Source organism: Ambystoma mexicanum, chromosome 13 (genome assembly GCF_040938575.1).
Source record: "Ambystoma mexicanum isolate Mex_15411 chromosome 13, UKY_AmexF1_1, whole genome shotgun sequence".
Classification (NCBI taxonomy): Eukaryota; Metazoa; Chordata; class Amphibia; order Caudata; family Ambystomatidae; genus Ambystoma; species Ambystoma mexicanum.
The window spans coordinates 596,578,686-596,602,541 of record NC_090938.1 but is presented as its reverse complement, the minus strand read 5'-3'; the positions used below and the strand labels follow the sequence as shown (position 1 = coordinate 596,602,541).

At 51.3% G+C, this 23,856-nt stretch overlaps 1 protein-coding gene across 1 annotated transcript in view; it reads right to left on the bottom strand.

Annotated features, from left to right (window-relative positions):
• The window catches only part of RETREG3 (reticulophagy regulator family member 3), a 430,431-nt gene that overhangs the window by 159,133 nt on the left and 247,442 nt on the right, over positions 1-23,856 (bottom strand). The gene's annotated exons all lie outside the window — the stretch shown is intronic.

Genomic DNA, 23,856 nt, shown 5'->3' with positions numbered 1-23,856 from the left:
CTGCCTGAATCTGCTTTCCCATTTGGGGCTCTCGGGCTCAGCCCAAAATGGTAAAGCAGATTCAGGCAGAAACAACGCGGCATTGCGGAAAACAACCGACCGGGAGCCCGAGAGCCCCAAATGGGGAATCAGCTGAGGTAGAAACACTACGAGGCATGTAAACATAACCGCGTGTGTTTCTGCCTGCTGTGGCTTTCACTTTGGGTCTACGGTGCTCTGCTGGGAGCACCGGAGACCCACAGTGATCGCCACAGCAGGCAGAAACACACGCGGTTATGTTGGAAAACGCTGCGGTTTTTCTTTTCAAGTTTCTCAGGCTCCTCCAAGCCGGAGGAGCCTGAGAAACTTGGAAAGAAAAACCGCAGCGTTTTCCAACACAATAACGTTGTATTTATGTTTGCGGTCACTTCAAAAGCGACCGCAAACATAATACAACGTTTTTAAAGCTGCGGTTTTATTTCTAAGTTTTCCAGGCTCCTACAGCCCGGAAAACTTAGAAAAAAAAACGCAGTTAGTGCTTATTTTAAAAAAAATAAATAAATAGCACTTACCGAGATTCAGCTGCAGCTTTCCTGCTCTGGTCTCCGGTCCCCGTCCTCCGCCTACAGCACTAATGAAGGGAAAGCCACCCAGCGGTAGCCTTCGTTTACTACAGCTGGCTGGCTTTTCCTTCATTAGTGCCGCAAAAGCCAGCACAGGAGGGCCTCCATTTCACAAAATGGATGCGCCCATGTGCTTGCTTTTGCAAATTTTGAGCTTGAATAGCTCAAAATTTTACATAGGAGGTTTTTAAAACGGAGAATGCTAATATTTTTTTTTTATGTTGCCTATCTATTTTCTAAATAAGATTTTTTACTAGACCGTCCCTTTAACAATATGGTGCACTAAGAGTTGTCATTTTGACCCATCATGGATCAACAGGGTGCCAGAATGCCAGCCAAAGTAGTTCCTTTTAATAGGATTCTTTGAAAGAACACTCTGCCAGGGAATAATATCTAAAATGTTGCTATCAAGATTCCCTTTTGGGCAGCTGGTCTCTCTCAAGAATATTCATAGTGAGACTGAGCTAGACTCCCTTTCTTCTTTCTGTAGTATAACACAGCCGTTCTGCAGGTAGAGCCAAGTCAGTGGGGGCAGTCATGCGCTCCAACCGTTCAATAATCCTGACATCACTATTTCATCCTTCTAACTGTGTCTGCACTTGAGTTCCGCCGGAAGGACACTGAAATCTGTGCCGTCTTACATTGCACCAGGTACTCGCCATCCCAGCTAACTTTGGGAACCCAAAAACAGCCGGGTGCTCCCTCCAGGCTCGCTCCAGACTAAGGCTTGGAGGTGCTGCCACTGTAAAATGGCTAGTCCCACGTACGCGCCGCTCGCAGCAGTCCCACAAATCTTCCGGGCTCCCACGATGGCAGGAGAGGCACAACCACCCCCACAACCCCCCCCACTGGGGCCTTCAAAGGTTACATCCATATGTTTTAGGTAAAATCATAATCTTGCCTGCTGCGCAGTTCTAGGGTAAGATATTGGGATGGCAGAGCTCCACGCTTGGACAGTGTTGTGAGGAGATCCTGAATTCACTTCAGGGCTCTCCCAAAATCCAAGTTGTGTAAGACACTCTCAGCATCCAATGCCGGTTAGGAAAAAAGACAGGTAAGGTGATCGATTGGTTCAAATGAAAATCGGTAACCACCTTAGACAGGAAAGAAGGATGCGTGCGGAGCACAACCATATCCTTATGGAAGGTAAGGAACGGATGTTCCACAGAAAGAGCATGGAGCTCGCTTACTCGCCTTGCAGATGTCACTGCGATCAGAAAGGTGACTTCCCAAGAAAGGTATTTGAGATCGGTAGTGGCCATAGGTTCAAAATGTTTATGGCATAACGTGGCGGGGACCACATTCAAATCCCGTTTGGGATGAGGAGTGCGCACCGGCGGAAAAAGATGCAGAAGAGCCGCAGAATGCCTTTTAATGACCGGATTAATCAAAGAAAAGGAACAGCTGTCGGTGGACAGGTAGGCCGCAATGGCAGGTAAGTAAGTCCTACACGACAATACACGAATGCCCGAAGCTGCGAGGTGAGACACGAATGATAGAAGAAACAAGTTACGTACCTGTACTGTCCTTCTCCAGCATGGGTCTGGCATGGATTCACATGCTCATGAATATACCCAGTCAGGCTGGGAATCCTCTGTAAAGAAAAAAAATCAGTTTCAGTTTAGTTTCTGAACTATTTTTCTACTAATAACCAAACACTGGTCTCTGGGTCATACCGCCCCCAGCCAATGACTACCCACTATCTAAGCCCCTCCTCTGGCAGCCATCTTCAGATTTGGTAGCACGTAAAGTGGCAGTAGGACCAAGAGAAGAGCTTCAGAGGGGTTGGAGGGAGGGTTTGCATGTGAATCCATGCCAGACCCATGCTGGAGAACAACAGTTACAGGTAAGTAACTTGTTCCTTCTCCAGCATGGGGTCTGGCATGGATTCACATGCTCATGAATACAATAATACATAGCAGTACACACATGCACAACTACGGGAGGTGGCAAGGCTCAACTTTAAGGATTACAACAACTCAACATTAAGTATCTCTTACCTCCTCACCAGGCTCACCTTTAAGCGAACAGGTTGCGCAGCACTGCCTGGCCGACTCTGGACTCCTCCCTGGAATCCCGGTCGACGCAGTAGTATCTCGTGAAGGTGTGTGTCTGCCTCCACGTAGCAGCCCTGCAGATGTCTAGCAGGGGCACACCAGACAGCAATGCCGTAGTAGCAGCGACCGCTCTGGACGAATGGGCTCTCGGACGGCCAGACAAGGGGCGGTTTGCCAACCGGTGACAGTGCATGATACAGCCGGAGAGCCATCTGGAAATGGAAGCCTTGGAGAGGGCATTCCCTTGGTTCACAGCACCAAAGTTCACAAACAGCTGTGATGTCTTCCGAAAACTCTTCATGCGGTCCACGTAGAACTTCAGCGATTTAGCCACATCCAGCAAGTGCAAAGTCCTCTCAGCCGGCGACAAAGGCGACGGGACGAAAATAGGTAACACCAAGGGCTCGTTGAGATGGAAGTCCGACGGCACCTTGGGCATGAAGGAGGGATGCGTCCTCAGCACTACCATTGTCTCGTGGAATGTCAGATATGGAGGTTTACAGGAGAGGGCCTAATCTCTCCCACTCGTTGTGCGGAGGGGATGGCCACAAGAAACACTGTCTTCCACAATAGGAACTTCAGTGGCGCCGAATGCAGAGGCTCGAATGGAAGGCCCATGAGCCTGGTCAGCACCACGTTGAGCTCTCGCGTCGGGGCCGGAGCCTTCACCGGCGGGAACGAGTGGAACAGTCCTTTCATGAACTCCTTCACCAGGCGTTGCGACCACAGCGAGAACCGCCCCGGAGTTTTGGTGTAGCGACAGATGGCCGCCAGATGAATTTTGATAGATACATGCACCAGCCCCGCCTTGGCCAGCGACAGCAAGAACAGCAGCACTTGAGGGTTGATCTTTTGTGCACAACACCAGACAGAGAACCTCTTCCATTTATGTCCATAGCACTTGAGAGTCGAGGACGCCCTGGCCTTGGCAAGTACCTTCTTGCAGTCCACTGGGATATCGTAGTTTCCAAACTGTAGCGCTGCAGGAGCCAGGCCTGCAGGTTCAGTGATGCTGGGTCAGGGTGCAGGATTGCGCCTCCTTCCCTGGCGAGAAGATCTGCGTCCACCAGTAATTTGACTGAGGAGGACGCCGACATGTCCCGAAGGTCCGGGAACCATAGCTGCCTTGGCCACGCTGGTGCGATGAGGATCATCTTGCACCCGGACCGTCTCAGTCGATTGATGAGCCGCAGACGCAACAGCAACGGTGGGAATGCATAGAGGAACAGGCTGCCCCAGGGGAAGGGGAATGCCTCGCCCATGCTCCCCGGCTGGGGAAACCTGCTGGCGAACCTCCGGCACTTGGTGTTCGTCGCGTACAGGTCTATCTGGGGATTGCCCCTTCATCGGGATAGGAGACCTACTTGGTCCTGCCGGAGCTCCCACACATGGCACGCCTGCAGCTCCCTGCTGAGCGAGTCGGCGATGGTGTTCTTTACTCCTGCCAGGTGGAAGGGTACCAGGAACATCCCTGGGCGACTGCCCAGTGCCAAAGTCCTGAGCTTCCTTGGATAGAGCTGGGGATCTGGTGCCCCCCTGCTTCCGGATGTAGAACATCGTGGTGGTGTTGTCGGTGAAGACCCATAACACTTTGCCCTTGAGGGACAGGAGGAAGGACCCGAGGACCCAGAACACGGCAGAGAGTTCCAGGACGTTGATGTGAAGAGACCTCTCCTCTGGGAGCCAAAGGCCTCTTGCGTGGAGATCTCCAGTATGCGCGCCCCATCACTCAAGGGAGGTGTCCGTTGTCACAGTTTCCTGATGCGCCGCGGTCTGGACGTCCATGCCCGCCACGAGATGCGTGCGGGTGCTCCACCACCGGATCGCCTGCCAGAAGGTCTTGTTGAGGGAGATCTTGTCTTCGAAGTTTCCCCGTCACGCCTTTATGTTCGTCACTGCCGACGAGATGACCCGTCCCATGGCGTCCAGTTTCTTCCCTTCACCGGCTGGCGGGGAAGTGGAAGTTGATGCCGTCACCCCTGCCGATTTCTTCTTGGCCGCTGCAGAGACCACCGAATCTGGGGACGGCTGCACCCTGTGGCACACATGAGCGGAGTCTGGGACCCGGTACTTCTTCTCGTACCGGTCCCTCTTCGCAGGGGCCGCGGACTGGTTCTTCAGAAGGGACAGTCCTTCGTCCCGGATGTCATCCAGTAAAGGTACTGAGAGGACGGTCTTCCTCTTGGCCTCCCGTCGCTGGTAGAGGAACCCTTCCTCCTTCTGCTCCTCGGAACATAGCTGGAAAAGCTTGGATGCCCTGGCGATCATGGGGAGACCATTTCATCGGGCGGGGAAGCCCGGCGGGGTTGATGGGAGATCCGTTCCGTCGTCACCGCCATAGTCTGTTCCCGTCGTCACTATCTCAGTCTCATCCCTCGGGGGGGTGGGGGATGGGGGGTGTGATGGAGGTGAAGGCTGGAAGGTGGACTCTCCTCCGCTTAGGTGCAGGACTCTGATGGTCCAGGCTCCGCTGGATCGTCCACCGGCGGCAAGGGCAGCCTCGTCCTTCTCCCGGTGCACAGGGTTTGCAGTGCCAGCAAAATGTCATGTAGGCGGTTGCACCGGGAGCGTCGGCAGTGGCGTGGTGTCCGGTTCCTCCTCGGCCTGCGGTTCATCAGCTACCTCGCTCTCTACGTCCGCCTCGTCAGGATCCTTCCTGCGGGCCTACTCCTCGAACTTTTTGTTGAGGGTTGCTTTGACGAAAGTCAGCTCATCCTCAGAAGAGGTATCTCAGTCCGTCAGGGCTACCTGACCCCCAGCCCCCCCCCCACTCTTTCACATCGCAGGGTTTCACAGGAGTCCTTTCGATAGACTGGAAAGACCATTCCCTCCGGGGCAGGGGAAACTCTAGGCCTGGAAGTCGCCTCCACTGGGGTCGCATACGTAGGCTTTGCCAGGGCCGCCCCGACTCACTCGATCGAGGCCTTAGCCGGGTGAATCATGGCCTTCACAACCATGGGCACATCTGAGGCCTTCACCGTGGGGGGAGGGTCACCACCTCGCTCCCCCTTGGCTTTCTCCGTCGGGTGCCGGGGCTTCTCCTGAAGCTTAGCCGGGTTGTCCGACTTCCTTTTCACTGAACCGGAGCGTTGACTTGTGGTTGACGGCGTCGCTGACATCGCACCCTACCTGGCAGCAGAGGAGCCCGAACCCACAGCGCTCCCGGTGCCCGCAGTGCTTTGCCTTCAGTTGGGCCCCCGTCGCCAGAGCGCCCTCAAAGGTCTTAGAAGACTGCTCGGATTTCTTCTTCTCAACTGCTGCTGGGCTCTTCGCCTCGAGCCAGTTAGCGAGTCGTGTATGACGGTCCTTCATGGTCCGGGTGGACATGTTCTTACAAAACGCACAGTCCTCCTCCACGTGCGACTTGTCGGCGTGAAGGCAGTAGAGACACCGGGAGCGCTCATCCTCCTTGAAGACGTTCTGTAGTCCACATCCTGGGCAGATCCTAAACAGCTTGGATCCAGTGGAAGTCAAGTCTCCTTTGTCCTGGGCCATGTCCATGCGGGGTAAGCCTCAAAAGGTCTTCCGGAAGCCTCCAAGAAGTTAACTTCGATGAAGAAAAAAATAAACGCCCTTCAGGGGCATAACATTTCCCAAACGGGTCCCCGTTGATCGAAACAAGAAATGGTGGAGTTTGAGGCAGGATTTGACCAAAAAATAAAGAGTAAACTCTTTGAAAAAACGCAACACGCAGTAAAAGCTCGAGAGCTAAGCACCAGGACTCCCAACACTTGAACGTGCAGTAAAAATCTGAAGATGGCTGCCATAGGAGGGGCTTAGGTAGAGGGCAGTCATTGGCTGGGGGCAGTATGACCCAGAGACCAGCGATTGGTTATTAGTAGAAAGACAGTTCAGAAACTAAACTGAAACTGATTTTTTCTTTACCGAGGATTCCCAGCCTGACTACGAGGAATATTCATGAGCATGTGAATCCATGCCAGACCCCATGCTGGAGAATGGGAGGTCTCGGATGACTGGACATCTTAGAAACTGCCCCAAAATTAGCCTCCAGTGGAGGAAACTTGGCAGAGCTGGTACAGAAGGGGCTATGGTCCGTGACCGCCCTCTTTGCCCCTTCGACAGAACCGGTACCGCCATGACCCTGAGCATGCAACGGTTGAGGGACGTACCTCACTGACAAGACCTTCAAAGAGGATCTCTCGGTTCTGTCGGTGCCGACTTTAGCCCCAAGAAGTGGAACCTCGGGTTTTAACCCGGGACATATGGCTCCCTCAAGGGGGGCCTCGAGCCGTGACTCAGTGTGGAAAGCACCAGAAATGGAGACCTCAGGGCGAACCCCGGTATCCAGAGCCACAGAAGAACTGGGCTGAACCTTAGCACCCAAATGGTGAACTTCGGAATGGTGTCCGGTTTTGAAAGGTCTATTGCAGGAACCCTCAGAGAACACACGGGTGCGCATATTTGGCCCTTGAGGCACCTCAGGGGAACCCCTGGTAACAGAGCTACACAAGCCCCTCCCGGACCTGGAAGACCCCGGGAAGGAGTCCCCTGGCCGGGGCGCCCTAAAAAGTGAAGAACTTAGTGGGCGTTGCTTCTTTTTGTCAATGAAAAGCTAGAAATGAGGTGGAGGAATGCGCTGAAACACTTCCTCCCACTGGAGAAGACGGCGGAGTGCTCGGACGGAGAGGGAATCGCAGTAGAAACACGAGTCCCAACGATGGCCCAGGCCCAGACACTCCAAGCTGAGAGAATGGGGATCTGCCGTGGCGAAGCAACGTTCACATGAATAACAGTACACAAATCCCAGACGCTGCGGCATAGGTGGAGGACCAAGTGACCGTGGAACCGGAGCAGGAAGGAAGGACAAAGGGAATAAAAATGTCCTGATGATGCAAGTGCGCCCAGCCCTACCGTGCAGAGGAAAGGACTGAAGGGCGATGCATGGGGCGGAGCTCAGGGTTACGGCCACGTGCTGTACCCCGCGTAAAAATAGAAGGACAAAAACATTCAATTCTTTTATGCTTTTTTACAAAAGTGCTCCAGTCCCATCCCGAAGGATGGAATGTCCCACAATTATGGAGGAAAGGGGACGGGACGTAGGAGTTTGGGCAGCAGGTCAGGAGGAAAAGAGACTAGGGCAGGTTACTTTAGATGCCGTGGGCAGTAACAGCTGAATTTTGATCAGGGCACGCACCCTCCACTTTGATGCAGCTCCACTCCCCTAGCCTGACTTAATACCGATGTGAAGTACGTGGCCACGTTGTATCCAGGTTCGAAGGCGAGGTGATTTGCTCTTGGCTCTTCCCCCTGTTCTCCAATTTTTCAGCCAGTGGTGGTTATGGCAGAGGGACCGACCTCCAGGGACCCCTCTGCAGCAACAAACCAGACCAGGTCACCAGGAGCAGACTCCCCACGCCACGAGACAGCCGTTCTCGGATTTACATGGTAAAGGAACAGCACAGGGCACTGGCTGTGACAGATGGATGGTAGTTGTAATCCCCACAGGAGATGCATTGGCGACTCCCAAGGCAACTCAACAAGGAGTAGGGTAAGGATAATGGAAGAAGGAGCAGGTAGAGCAAGGAATGAGCCACAAGGTAAGACAGAGCAAGGCAAAATGGAGGCAGCATGGAACAGAAGCAAAGGACAGACAACTAAGCTAGAGAGCAAGCAAAATCAAACAGAAGCTCAGCAGCACACCAGTAATACAAACGTACGGAGCGCATTAAGACGCGTACTCTCCTTCCCGTGTAGGGTTTACATAGCCCGCTGCCCCCACCATGTGTTCACCACAGCAGGCGTTGTTGCCATGGTAGTCGTCCACGCTATGCACAGGGTTCCAGTGTATGAGATCAGTGTCTTGGCCCGGCGCCTAAGTGTTGCCCTGGCATATGATAGTGCAAGCAACAGGATTTCAGTGGGATGTCTGTTCCTGCTTTGGGACCCGGGCCAGAGCCCTCTGCCATGAGCGCACTGGTCGGTCCCTCCTGCCGACAACCGCCATTGTGGGTAATGCCGCCAGGTAAGGTGACGCGGGCTGTGCAGTGACGGGGCCGAGGCATGACACCCGACAGAAAGAGCAGAGTTGTTCCCCCGGAGTCAGTACCGCTTGTACTGCAGGTGGAAGATGAGCATAGCAAGGCTGAGGTCTTTGAGTGGAGGAAAATAGTGGCAGGTGGATCTCTTTGGGGATTTTTCGCCAAGCGGTCAACAGCCAACCTATGCTGTTGGATGTAAGCAGAGTTATGGAGGGATTAAGAGGTTGATACAGAGCAAGACCTTTGACTGGATCCACAGAGGCACCGGACTGGAGTCGAAGGGGTCACAGGCGGGACCTGGCTTCAGGGGACAGCAAAGATCCGACATGCTCTTGGGGATGCAGAGCAATGCGGCAAGGACTCTGCCTCAACCTCACTTAAAAATTACAGCCAGGATTTGTAAATCTTTGGTAAAAAGGAGTTAATTGTAAGCAATTGTGAAGGAGGGGCTTAGCAAAAGAGATGAACTGGGGCGATGACCCAGAGAAACAAGGGGGACTGTTGAGTTGTACAGGTATAACACTATTTACCCGAGACTCCAGTAGAGTAGGGTAGATCGAATCAAAGAGTGAGGAGGTAGATGCATATCAATTATGGGATCAATTGAACAGTTGGGGCATTAGGGAGCTTATAAAATACCAGGGCTCAATGCAGCGTCAGTTCCTGAGCTTACAGCACAGGAGAAAGAGCTGGGGGCTGTTGCCCAGACAATGGCAGAGACCAGGAGATAGCTATGATCAGTCGTTCATAAAGCGCCTGTACACAAGTGTTTCTAGGCATGACAAGACAAGGAAGGGGAGACAAAGAAAGGAAAAAACAAACGATCTTACTGGGCATTGTGTCATTCATATTGTGCACGTGTAAGGGAAAAGGCAGAGGCGAAGTGCCAGGGGAACTGAGGGGGGCAGAGTGCAATAGGCAAGCTGAAGTAAGTACTGCCGGGGTTGCAGGCTCAAGTAAGTGCAAGGAGGCTGGGGACTATAGGGTTGCAGATACAGTCCCGAAGTGCGAGGGAGGCGCAGAGGCAGTGCATGGGGCTACTGGTCGTGAAGGAGCCTGGTGCCCATTAAGGTTCAGAGGGTGGCCAGGTAAACAGTTAGCACAGCAGACAGGTACATCAGCAGGGAAGAGAGAGAAAGCAGAAGCGGAAAGGAAGGTCTTGAGTTGCTTCTGGAACATTAGGTAGTCCTGCTCAAGTTTGAAAGAGGCATGGAGGCCGTGCCAGAGGAAGGTCTCAGCCGAGGACGGAGATATACCCCTCACTCTCTGCCTGGAGAAGCATCTGACCCTCAGAGAGTTGGAGGTGGATGAGCAAAGAGCTAAAGAACGAAATTGCTTAGGAAGAGATAGGCGGATGGGTTGTATACAAATTGTTCGTTTTACAACTGTTCGAATTACAATTGACCTTTTCACAATTGAGGGGGAACCCCCCACAACCCCCCACCCAACGCCAAATCCCCCAAAACATATATATATATATATATATATATATATATATATATATATATATATATATATGATACATTACTCACCGTAATCGTATTTCTGATCCTTGTATCTGCTTAGATTCACATGCTGTGCATAGGCCTACATCTAGTGGAAGCTGTGGAGTATTACAGTTTGTTTTTCGAAACTCGAAAAAGGGCGTCGACACAGGGCGTGCCAGTAATACTATCCCTAGTGTGACGTCCACTGTACCCATGATCCCTCACTCATCTAGGACCCTCAGATTGTATTTTTTCTGACATGAGGTAGCATGAGGAGTAGTGCGAGTACAGAGAATCCAAGCAGATAGATAAAAAGGTAAGACTACACGCATCCATGCGCCTTCTCTCAGAGGGGAGGAAGGGTGGGTCGCATGTGAATCTGACAGATACAAGCATCAGAAATACGATTACGGTGAGTAATGTATCCCTTCTGAGGCTTGTGGAATCTGCTTAGATCACATGCTGTGCATAGATTAGCGAGCAGTACCTGAAGAAGGAGGTGGGATGTGAGAAGGGTCATGAGCAAATAAATGTCTTAGAACCGCTTGTCCCACTTGTGTATCTGTCTTGGAATGAGTGTCAATGCAGTAGTGCTGAGTAAAAGTGTGAATAGAGCTCCAAGTAGCTGCTTTGCAAATGGTGCCAAGGGGTACATTTGCAATGAAAGCCAGAGTGGCCCCAATGCCTCTTGTAGAGTGGGCCCTAGGCGTGAAAGGCAGAGTTTTTTCAGAAAGTGAGTAACACGCTGGATACAGTTAATAATCCACTTAGAGATGGCACCTTTAGAGACGCGATCCCCCTCTCTGCCTGTAGACACGGAGACAAACAGCTGATCTGTTTTCCTTAGCGGTCTGGTCTTGTTTACAGAGTAGAGGACCGCCCTACGCACATCTAGTGTGTGTAGTTTCACCTCAGCCGAGCTTTGTGGGTCTTGGAAGAAAGCCGGAAGCTCGATGGACTGGTTCACTTGGAATTTTGAAATAAACTTAGGTGAAAACCTAGGGTGTGTGCGTAAAACCAGTTTATCTTTATGGACAGTAAAGAAGGGATCTTGCACTGACAGAGCCTGAATTTCACTGACTCTTCTTATAGATGTAAATGCTACTAAGAAGGCCGTTTTGACAGTCAGGTGTTTGAGACTGCTTTTGTGCATGGGCTCGAATGGGGGGCCCATGAGCTTAGATAGCACCACGTTAAGGTCCCATCCTGGTGGTGGGTTTGAAATAGGAGGGTGAAGTCTCTTTACTCCTTCCATGAAGGCTTTAACTACTGGTACTTTCCACCACGACACCTTGTTATGGGAAGTGGTGTATGCTGACAGGGCTGTCAGGTGTACCTTCAGTGAGTTAAAAACCAGTCCTGCGTCCACCAAGTGGAGCATGTATGTAACAATAGTGGAAGGAGTGCAATCAACTGGGTTGATTTGTTTATTCTGGCACCAGATAACAAATCTCTTCCATTTGTCAAAGTAGCAGTGCCTTGCGTTAGGTTTTCTAGATTCCTTTAGGATGTCCATACACCTCTGTGGTAAATTGAGATGTCCGAACTCTATGACCTCAGGAGCCATGCTGCCAGGTTCATAGAGTTGGGGATGCACTGTTTGATCTTGTTGCTGGGACAGTAGGTTGTACCAGCCCGGAAGTTTGATGGGTTCGCACACCGCCAATCTGCGTAAGTGTGGGACCCACGGTTGTCTTGCCCACATGGGAGCAACTAGGACGAGCGTCATCGATTCTCTGTTCATCTTGGTGACCACCTTCCTAATTAGAGGACTTGGTGGAAAAGCGTACGCAAACATCCCTGACCAGTTCATCCACAGGGCGTTCCCCTGGGAGTCTGGTTGGGGGAACCTGGATGCAAATCCTGGGCATTGTCTGTTTTCGCTTGTGGCGAATAGGTCTATAGTGGGGAAACCCCACTGAGAGAAGATATCTTGTACGACTTCTCTGTGTAGACACCATTTGTGTTCCTCTGGGAGGGGGTCTCTGCTCAGAGCATCCGCTAGGGATTTGAGATCCCCTGGAACATGTTGCGATGACAGGAAGATGTTCCGTCTGAGTGCCCATATCCAGATTTTCTGGGCAAGCTTGGACAGATTTGGCGACCGAGTCCCTCCTTGCTTGTTCAGATAGAACATGGCTGTAGTGCTGTCCGTCCGGATTTGCACTGACAGATTTAACAGGTAGGGCTCAAACGCTTGAAGTGCTCTGAATACTGCCAGAAGCTCTAACAGGTTGATGTGGTTCTTGGCTACTGAGTGCGACCAGAGACCCTGAGCTGTGTGGTGGAGATGGTGAGCTCCCCACCCCGTCAGGCATGCATCGGTTGTGACTACCGCCTCGGGATCGTAAAAAGGTTTCCCCTTGGACAGATTCTCTCTTGTCCACCAGTGAAGGCTTTGTACAAGTGTTGGCAAAACGACCACTAGATCGTCCCACTGACCACTTGCCTGAGACCACTGTTTCGCCAACCATTCTTGCATGGGACGCATGCGCAGGCGCGCGTGGGGGACCAGGTAAATAGATGACGCCATCATGCCCAACAAACGCATTTCTTTGCGTACCGTTAACTGGCGACCAGACTGATATTGCGGAATTTGCAGCAGTATATTCCGAATTCTTTCCTTGGAAGGAAAGGTCAACCCCTCTTGAGTGTCTAGGATAGCTCCTAGGAACTGTTTGGATGTGCTTGGCACGAGACTTGACTTTTTCTTGTTTATTGAGAAACCCAATTCGAAAAGGAGGTTGATTGTCCTTTGAATGTTTGCTCTGCAAATTACTGGGGTCTCCCCCGTGATGAGCCAGTCGTCCAGGTAAGGGTACACCGGGATTGCCTCCTTGCGTAGGTGTGCTGCCACCACCGCCAGTACCTTGGTGAATACCCTTGGAGCCGAAGCTATCCCGAAGGGCAGTACCTTGAACTGGTAGTGCCGACTGTCCACCTTGAAGCGCAAGTACTTTCTGTGTGCTGGGAACATGGAAATAAGAAAATGGGCATCTTTCATGTCCAATGTTGCCATGTAATCCCCCTTTTTTAGGAGGGGGATTACCTCCTAGAGAGTAGTCATGCGAAACTTCTGGGGCTTGACATACTTGTTTGCAGGCCAATACTGGGCGCATTGTCAATTTTTTTTTTGGCACAAGGAAGTAAGTTGAATAAATACCCTTGTTTACCTGGTGTCCAGGGACGAGTTCTATCGCGTCCTTTGCTAACAGATTGACTATCTCCTCGAGGAGGATCTTCTGGTGGTCCAAAGAATGTATTCTTTGTCGTGGAGGATGGTTTCGGGGACGCTCTAACAGTTCTATGCAGTACCCTGCGGATACTGTGGACAGCACCCATCTGTCTGATGTGATCCCTTCCCAAGCTTGGGTGAAGTTGGAAATGCGTCCCCCTACTGGGGTTGCGTGAGAAGGGACCCTGAACTGAGCATCACTGTTTTGGTGACGGCGTGCCACCTCCTCTACTGGGGCTGCCTCTACCTTTCCCACGTCCTCTCTTATTACCCCTGCCGTAACCCTGGGTACACTGTTGGTTATTATTGCTCCACGGTCTACCCTGCCCCTGGGAATAGTTAGATCCTCCCTGGGAATTTTGGCCGCCTGGGTGACGAAAATTGCCATTCCCTCTTTGATTAGGGGGTTTAATGGTTAGTTAGCCTAGGGATTTGAGTGTTTCATACTCGTCCTTGGCATTTTTCAGCGCGTCCTCGACCGCCTTACCAAACAACAGATCCGGCTCCACCGGTTTGTCTAACAATGATGCTTGGGTTTCAGCCTTGAATCCAGACTGCCTTAACCAAGCGTGTCTCTTGATAACAGTTCCTTCTGCTATCAATCTGCCGGCGTTATCCGCGGCATCAAAGGTTGCCTTTAGAATGCAACCGGACACGGCTCTTCCCTCCGCCGAAACTCGTGCCAATTGGCTCTTTAAGGGTTCTGGGGCGGAGTCTATGAGTGCCGTGACTTCTTCCCATTGATGGCAGTTGTAGCTGGCCAACAGGGTGGTGGAGTTGGCAATCCTTGCCTGGTATGCGGAAGTGGAGGCAACTTTCCTGCCCAACCCATACAGTTTCTTGCTCTCCTTGTCGGGAGGAGCTTCGGACGATGACAAGGGTGTTCCCGCCCTCTTACGGGTGTTTGTAACAACTAGGGAGTCCGGCTTCAGATGCCCCCTTATATACAGTGGGTCTGATTGGGCTGCCCTGAAAAGTTTCTCAATCCTGGGGTTCACTGCTCTGGTGAGGTTAGGATTAACGAGTGAAGGGTCTATTCTCCTTTGAATAGACTTCAGGATAGGGATGGCCTGAGCAACAGGCCTCCTTTCTCCCACTAACTCTTCGGCGAAGTCCCTCTCCTCTTGAGCACCCTGGGTGTCAATGTGGAAATGTTCAGCTGCTCGAGACAGCACTTCATTCAGGAGAGGTTGGTTGTCGACAGGGGAGTCGGTAACCGGGGGTTCCTTCTCTACCGGGGAATCTACTCTGTAGGTTTCTGGGTCGTCCTCATCCTCTTCTTGGTCCTCATCATCCCCATAGTAGCCCGTACCAGTTTGTTCTTCCAACATGCCCAGATCTGGATCCTCACAAAAGGATGTCTCTCCTTGATACCGAGAGTAGGGCTGTACATAGAAGGGGTCCGAAGACCGTGTTGGTGTTTCAAACCGGGACTTTTTACTTGGAGGTATAGGATCCTTAGAGCCTGAGGGTGCTGACCCGTCGGGGGTATATGAGAGAAAGTGTTCAGGGTTTTTTGCGTAAAAATCTGCCAATGATGACATCCTTGACATGACCCTGTCTATGTCATCACTAGACCATTCTCTAGAACTGGGGATGACCCGTTCTGGAAGTTTCTCTAACTTATCCTGACTAGACTTGGTGGTCTGAGTAGGGGTTTTTGTGATAGCAGAAGACTTGGACTTGTCTGTCTGTTTCTGTGGAGTGTCTTAAAGGTGTGGAAGTAGGCAGAGGCTGCTTCCTTTGTTGCTTTTCCCCCTCCCCGTGAGTGGAAGAGTGTTTTCCCTGTTTTTTTGCCCCTACGGAGCCTTTAGACGCCTGGCGTCGAGGTTCGGGGGTAGTGTCCCTATCCTTCGAGTGTGGAGGTAGGGGTTCGGGAGACGCCGAAACGCGGTGCGCGTGCGCCGACTCCTGGAGTGCGGTCTGGGGATGGAAGTCGGCTTCGTCCTCCGGCAATCGAACTTCCGTTACCTTGGAGAGCGAGGCACTCTTGGCAACAGTGGATGATTGCCTGGAGTCATGCGGCGATCGTGATCGAGAACGCCCAGAGGACGCCGATTCGGACCGTTCTCTATGTGCCTCTTTCCAAGAACTCGACGTGCGCGTCGAGTCCCGGTTGGACTTTGTGTGTTTTGTGGTAGTGCTGTGGGAAGCGCTTGTGTCGCCGGGTGTCTTCCCCATAGCCGTCCTGCCGGACGACATTCCGAGGTCGGGGACATGCGCTTGGCTGTCTTTCAACGCCATAATGCCCTCGCCGTCCGAAAGCACAGCGTCGCTGCCATCGCTGAAGGCGCCCTCCGCTGCCATGGCCTCTTGACGCCTGGCGTGTTGGGCCCAACGCTTGATCGAACGGTCCTTAAGTGTTTTGGGTTTAAACCTACTACACGCTCTGCAGTTCGCCTCGGGGTGGTCCCTCGGCAAGCAGAGATTGCACGTGCCGTGCCTGTCGACCAAAGGGTATTTGCGGTTGCACTTGGGGCAGAATTGGAAAGGGGTACCCTCCATATGCATCTTATGGAAGCGGCCTTGTAAGTGTAGGAATATATAAGAATGTACCTATATACCAAAAGAGTGTAGAGTATGTCCACCCCCCACATTCCCTACTTGCAGGGCCGAGGCCAGTGGCCTTCCAAGGCCCGGACCGAGGCCAGAGGCCTTCCTAGGCCCAAATCCGTCGTGCATCTGTCGAATTCTTCTCCGGGCCGGCGTCGAGTGTGGAAGTTCGGTGTCTCGACGTTGGGGTGGAGAAATGGGTAAATTTAACAATATTTAGCAAAAGTATGGCTAAGGCCAGGGAACTCCGCGAAATGCTTCCGACCAGAATGGCGGAAAAAAACAATCTAAGGGTCCTAGACGCGTGAGGGATCATGGATACAGTGGACGTCACACTAGGGATAGTATCACTGGCACGCCCTGTGTCGACGCCCTTTTTCGAGTTTCGAAAAACAAACCAATACTCTGCAGCTTCCACTAGATGTCGGCCTATGCACAGCATGTGATCTAAGCAGATTCCACAAGCCTCAGAAATATATATATATATATATATATATATGATACATTACTCACCGTAATCGTATTTCTGATGCTTGTATCTGCTTAGATTCACATGCTGTGCATAGGCCGACATCTAGTGGAAGCTGCGGAGTATTACAGTTTGTTTTTCGAAACTCGAAAATGGGCGTCGACACAGGCGTGTCAGTAATACTATCCCTAGTGTGACGTCCACTGTACCCAAGATCCCTCAGCGTCTACGGTCCTCAGATTGTATTTTTTATGACATGAGGAAGCATGAGGAGTAGCGGGAGTACAGATAATCCAAGCAGATAGACAGAAAGGTAAGACTACAAGCAATCATGCGCCTTCTCTCGGAGGGGAGGAAGGGTGGGTCGCATGTGAATCTAAGCAGATACAAGCATCAGAAATACGATTACGGTGAGTAATGTATCCCTTCTGAGGCTTGTGGAATCTGCTTAGATCACATGCTGCGCATAGATTAGCGAGCAGTACCAGAAGAAGGAGGTGGGATGTGAGAAGGGTCATGAGCAAACAGGTGTCTTAGAACCGCTTGTCCCACTTGTGTATCTGTCTTGGAATGAGTGTCAATGCAGTAATGCTGAGTAAAAGTGTGAATAGAGCTCCAAGTAGCTGCTTTGCAAATGGTGTCGAGGGGAACATTTGCAATGAAAGCCAGAGTGGCCCCAATGCCTCTAGTAGAGTGGGCCCTTGGCGTAAAAGGCAGAGTTTTTCAGAAAGAGAGTAACAGCTGTATACAGTTGATAATCCACTTCGAGATAGCGCCTTTAGAGACGCGATCTCCCTCTCTACCTGTAGCTACGGAGACAAACAGTTGATCTGTTTTCCTTAGCGGTCTGGTTTTATTTACATAGTAGAGGACCGCCCTACGCACATCTAGGGTGTGTAGTTTCACCTCAGCCGAGCTTGCGGGTTCTGGAAGAAAGCCGGAAGCTCGATGGACTGGTTTACATGGAACTTTGATATAAATTTAGGTGAGAACCTATGGTGTGTGCGTAAAACCAGTTTGCCTTTGTGGATAGTAAAGAAAAGATCCTGCACTGACAGAGCCTGAATTTCACTGACCCTTCTTATAGAGGTAATGGCTACTAAGAAGGCCGTTTTATAAGTCAGGTGTTTGAGACTACTTTTATGCATGGGTTCGAAAGGGGGGCCCCATGAGCTTAGCTAGCACCACATTAAGGTCCCATCCTGGCGGTGGGTTCGAAATAGGAGGGTGAAGTCTCTTTACTCCTTCCATGAAGGCTTTAACTACTGGTACTTGCCACCACGACACCTTGTTATGGGATCTGGTGTAAGCCGAGAGGGCTGCCAGGTGTACTTTCAGAGAGTTAAAAACCAATCCTGCATCCAGCAGGTGGAGCATGTATGTCACAACGTTGGAAGGAGTGCAATCAACAGGGTTGATTTGTTTATTCTGGCACCAAATAACAAATCTCTTCCACTTGTCAAAGTAACAGTGCCTTGTGTTTGGTTTCCTGGATTCTTTTAGGATGTTCATACACCTCTGAGGTAAATTGAGATGTCCAAACTCTATGACCTCAGGAGCCATGCTGCCAGGTTCATAGAGTTGGGTTGCTGGTGCACTGTTTGACCTTGTTGCTGGGACAGTAGGTTGTACCAGGATGGAAGTTTGATGGGCTCGCACACCGCCATCCTGCGTAGGTGTGGAAACCATGGTTGTCTCGCCCACATGGGAGCAACTAGGATGAGCGTCATCGATTCCTTGTTCATCTTGTACACCACCTTCCTGATGAGAGGAGTTGGTGGAAAAGCGTACGCAAACATCCCTGACCAGTTTATCCACAGGGCGTTCCCTTGGGAGTCTGGCTGGGGGAACCTGGATGCAAATACGGGGCATTGTTTGTTTTCGCTTGTGGCGAATAAGTCTATAGTGGGGAAACCCCACTGAGAGAAGAGATCTTCTACGATCTCTCTGTGAAGGACCCATTCGTGTTCTTCTGGGAGGGAGTCTCTGTTTAGAGCATCCGCTAGGGAATTGAGCTCCCCTGGAACATGTTGCGATGACAGGAAGATGTTCCGTCTGAGTGCCCATATCCAGATTTTCTGGGCAAGCTTGGACAGATTTGGCGAACGAGTCCCTCCTTGCTTGTTCAGATAGAACATGGCTGTCGTGCTGTCCGTCCGGATCTGCACCGACAAGTTTAGTAGATGGGGCTCGAACGCCTGAAGCGCTCGGAATACTGCCAGAAGCTCTAGCAGGTTGATGTGGTTCTTGGCTACTGAGTGAGACCAGAGACCCTGAGCTGTGTGGTGGAGATGGTGAGCTCCCCACCCAGTCAGGCATGCATCTGTAGTCACCACTGCCTGTACTTCGGGATCGTAAAAGGGTTTTCCCCTTGCGAGATTCTCTCTTGTCCACCAGTGTAGGCTCTGTACAAGTGTTGGCGACACGACCACTAGATCGTCCCACTGACCACTTGCCTGAGACCACTGTTTCGCCAACCATTCCTGCATGGGACGCATGCGCAGTCGCGCGTGGGGGACCAGGTAAATGCATGACGCCATCATGCCCAGTAACCGCATTGCTTTGCGTACCGTTATTTGTTGACCGGACTGATAATGTGGAATTTGCAGTAGTATATTCCGAATTCTCTCTTCCGAAGGGAAGGTCAACCCTTTCTGAGTATCTAGAATTGCTCCTAGGAACTGTTTTGAGGTGCTTGGCACCAGGCTTGACTTCTTCTCGTTGATTGAGAAGCCTAATTCGTGGAGGAGGTCGATAGTCCTTTGAATGTTTGTCCTGAAAATTCCTGGGGTTTCCCCCGTTATGAGCCAGTCGTCCAGATAAGGGTACACTGGGATTGCCTCCCTGCGTAGGTGTGCAGCTGCCACCGCCAGTACCTTGGTGAATACCCTTGGTGCTGAAGCTATCCCGAAGGGCAGTACCTTGAATTGGTAGTGGCGACTGTCCACCTTGAAGCGCAAGTACTTTCTGTGCGCCGGGAGCATGGAAATATGAAAATAGGCATCTTTCATTTCCAAGGTTGCCATGTAATCCCCCTTTTTTAGGAGGGGGATTACCTCTTGTAGCGTGGTCATACGGAATTTTTGGGGCTTGACATACTTGTTGGCAGGTCGTAAGTCCAATACTAGGCGCATTGTCAAATCTTTCTTTGGCACAAGGAAGTAAGTTGAATAGATACCCTTGTTTACCTGGTGTCCTGGGACGAGTTCTATCGCGTCCTTTTCTAGCAGAATGGCTATCTCCTCGAGAAGGATCTTCTGATGTTCTAAGGAGTGTACTTTTTGTCGTGGAGGATGGTTCCGGGGACGCTGCAGTAATTCTATACAATATCCTGTGGGCACTGTTGACAGCACCCATCTGTCTGAGGTGATCCCTTCCCAAGTCTGGGTGAAATTGGAAATGCGTCCCCCTACTGGGGTTGCGTGAGAAGGGACCCTGAACTGAGCGTCACTGCTTTGGTGGGGGCGTGCCACCTCCCTTGTTGGGGCTGCCTCTGCCTCTCCCACGACCTCTTTTGTTACCCCTGCTGTAACTTTGGGTAGACTGCTGGCTGTTGTTCCACTGTGTACCCTGTCCCTGGGCATAGTTGCCTCTTTGTGAATTTTGGCCGCGTGGGCGACGAAAATTACTGTTTCCCCTCTGGTTAGGGGGTTTGTTGGTTAGTTGGCCAAGGGATTTTAGTGTTTCGTATTCGTCCTTGGCGTTTTTCAGTGCGTCTTCGACCGCTTTCCCAAACAATAGATCGGGTTCCACCGGCTTGTCTATTAATGAAGCCTGAGTTTCTGTTTTGAACCCCGACTGCCGTATCCACGCATGTCTCTTGATAACAGTACCTTCTGCTATCAATCTCCCTGTGTTGTCCGCGGCGTCGAAAGTTGCTTTCAATATGCAACCAGACAACGGCTCTCCCTTCTGCCGAGATCCGAGCCAATTGGCTCTTTAACGGTTCAGGAGCAGAGGCTATGAGTGCCGCGACCTCTTCCCATTGATGGCAGTTGTAGCTGGCCAACAGGGTGGTGGAGTTAGCAATCCTTGCTTGGTAGGCGGACGTTGAGGCTACCTTCCTGCCATAACCGTAAAGTTTCTTGCTCTCCTTGTCGGGAGGAGCTTCTGACGAAGATAAGGGTGTTCCAGCCCTCTTCCGAGTGTTGGTAACTAGGGAGTCTGGTTTAAGATGTCCTCTTATATAGAGAGGGTCAGACTGGGCTGCCCGGAAAAGTTTTTCGACCCTGGGGTTGACTGCTCTGGTGAGGTTTGGGTTCACCAGGGACGGATCTATTCTTCGTTGGATGGATTTAAGGATAGGGATGGTCTGAGCGACCGGCCTCCTCTCTCCCACCAACTCTTCTGCGAAGTCCCTTTCCTCCTGTACACCGTGGGTGTCGATGTGAAAATGTTCTGCCGCGCGAGCGAGAACCTCATTAAGGAGGGGCTGGTTATCGACTGGCGAGTCGGTAACTGGGGCTTCATACTCTACCGGGGAATTTACTCTGTAAATTTCCTGCTCATCTTCTCCCTCCTCCTGGTCCTCATCATCCGCATAGTATTCCGTCCCGGTTTGTTCCTCCATAATTTCAAACTCCTGGTTCCCCTCAGGGAAAGGCTCTCCTTGGTACCTGGGGTTTGGAGTAGAGTATGGAGTAGAGTAAGGCTGCACCTCGAAGGGTTCAGGTCTTTCGAACCGGGCCTTTTTACTTAGGGGGATAGGATCAGTGGAACGTGAGGGTGTGGCCCCCTGAGGGTCATACGAGAGGAAATGCTCTGGATTCTTGTCGTAAAAATCAGCCAAGGAAGACATCCTTGACATGACCCTGTCTATGTCTTCACTGGACCATTCTTTGGAACAGGGGATGACTTTAGTAGGCAATTTAGGGGACTTATCAAGGGTACCCTTTCTGGATGTTGATCTCTCAGTAGACTTGTATTTGTCTGTCTGCTTAGGGGGGGGAAGGATGGTCTTACAGGAGTGGAAGAATGTGCTTTCCGCTGTTTCCCCCCCCTCCCCGTGCGTGGAAAAATGTTTTCCCTGTCCCTTGGAGGCCCCGGAGACTTTCGACACCTGGCGTCGAGGATCGGGAGAGGTATCTGTGTTTCTTGAGCGTGGGGCCTCGCTGGTGTTAACTGCGGGCTCCGTCTCTTGGAGCACGGCCTGGGGGTGGAAGTCGTCTTCGTCCTCCGACGATCGAACTTCCGTTAGTCTAGGGAGCGAGGCACTCTTGGCAAGAGTGGATGATTGCTTTGCGTCATGAGGCGATCTCGATCGAGAGCGCCCAGAGGACACTGAGTCGGACCGTTCTATCTGTGCCTCTTTCCGAGAAGTCGACGTCGTCGAGGTTCGGTTGGACTTCGTGTGCTTAGTGTGTGTAGCGCTTGCGTCGCCGGGGGTCTTCCCCATAGCCGCCCTGCCGGACGACCTTCCGAGATCGGGGACCTGCGCTCGGCTGTCTTTCGACGCGGTAATGCCCTCGCCGTCCGAAAGTACGGCGTCGCTGCCATCGCTGAAGGCGCCCTCCGCTGCCATGGCCGCCTGCCTGGCGTGGTGGGCCCAACGCTTTGTCGAACGGTCCTTAAGTGTCTTAGGTTTAAACCTACTACACGCTCTGCAGTTTGCTTCGGGGTGGTCCCTTGGCAAGCAGAGATTGCACGTGGCGTGCCTGTCGACCCAAGGGTATTTGCGGTTGCACTTGGGGCAGAATTGGAAAGGGGTACCCTCCATACGCACCTTGAGGCAGCGGGCTGGTAAGTGTAGGAAATATATAAGTGTACCTATATACCAAGAGTGAAGAGTATGTACCACCCCCCACTCTCCCTACTTGCAGGGCCGAGGCCAGCGGCCTACCAGGCCCGGACCGAGGCCAGTGGCCTTCCGAGGCCCAGATCCGTCGTGCAGCAGCCGACGGTCGATGTCTTCTCCAGCCGTCGTCGAGTGTCGACGTTGGGGTGGGGAAGGATGTCAATAAAGAATTATAAATTTCAATTATTAGCAAAAGTATGGCTAAGGCCAGGGGACTCCGCAAGATGCTTCCGACCAGTATGGTGGAAAAAAACAATCTGAGGATCCTAGACGCGTGAGGGATCTTGGGTACAGTGGACGTCACACTAGGGATAGTATTAATGGCACGCCTGTGTCTACGCCCATTTTCGAGTTTCGAAAAACAAACTAATACTCCGCAGCTTCCACTAGATGTCGGCCTATGCACAGCATGTGATCTAAGCAGATTCCACAAGCCTCAGAAATATATATATAATATGTGACCCTTTAAATTCAGTCAATTGTTCATTCAAACAATTTGGGTAATACCAGTCGGATGTAGTATGGATAGAAGGCATCCTGTGAGTGATGGGTGTGACCCTGGCTGTGACCATAACCAGAATAAGTCAGACTACCAGATCTGTCGATAGTGGCAACTCGGACCCTCATGGTATATGGACCCAAAGGAACATTAGGATGACTGCAGAGAATGAAAATTATAGCTCAAGACCCAGGAGGAGATCTTCCCGAGACCCATAATCTTGGAGAAGTAGGCATTGGTGCAGATCCTAAGGGATACCAAACAGGCAGGAGGAGTTGTCACAGAAGAAAGCACAGAAGCCTGAAGAGATATTTATACCACATAATGGTAGAGACAGTGTAGAGAGATGCCCGAGAGAATACATAGCTTGATCTCTTAGATATTAGAAATTACATCCTTGGGGAATCAACTCATCTTGAGGGTGTAGCCTGCCCTCCTTCCCAACTAGAGGTAAACCCTTACCGAAGCAGCAGGCCCAGGCTGGAGAACTGCTCTTTGATATATATTTAAAAAAAATGTAAAAAAAGATTATGTTGTTGGGCAAAATAGGCGACAGTGCAAAAATCGTATCGATGGTGCATTTGCCATATACAAAGCCCACCACTAGACTTCTGGTTAACAGTGCTTTCCAGCCTTTTCCCTACTTATGGGCACACAGCAGGGATGTACTCTTTTCACCACTGCTATATGCACTAGCCGTTGAGGCGGTCACCTGTACTCAATTAGTATTATAACCTTTGCCCTCAATTCATTGTGTCATATTACACAGACTAAAAAATGTGAAGCCTAAAACCCCACAGGTTATTGAGAATCTCGGGCTAAAGAAGCACTTTGTCTGCAGGATACGCCACAGTGAGTAATACTTACCATAAGGCGCATCCCATTTTGTGCACCTACAGATTTCTGCAATAGGCTCAGCACTAAAAACCTACGGCTGTGGTGGATGCAGTGGAGTATAAGGTTTCTCTGAAACCAGCGACCTTACGCCAAGTGTTGGCCTTAAAAGTACAGGAGACAATCCATGTGGCAATAGTGGAAGCAAGTCTTAGGTCTTGTACTATCAAGGAGTTCCACTGACTGGAGAATAAAAGTAGCAGCAAACCACAATCAGGTAAATGCTCATTCGGCAAGGGCTTCTGGTAAGGTAAATCGCAATGTCTT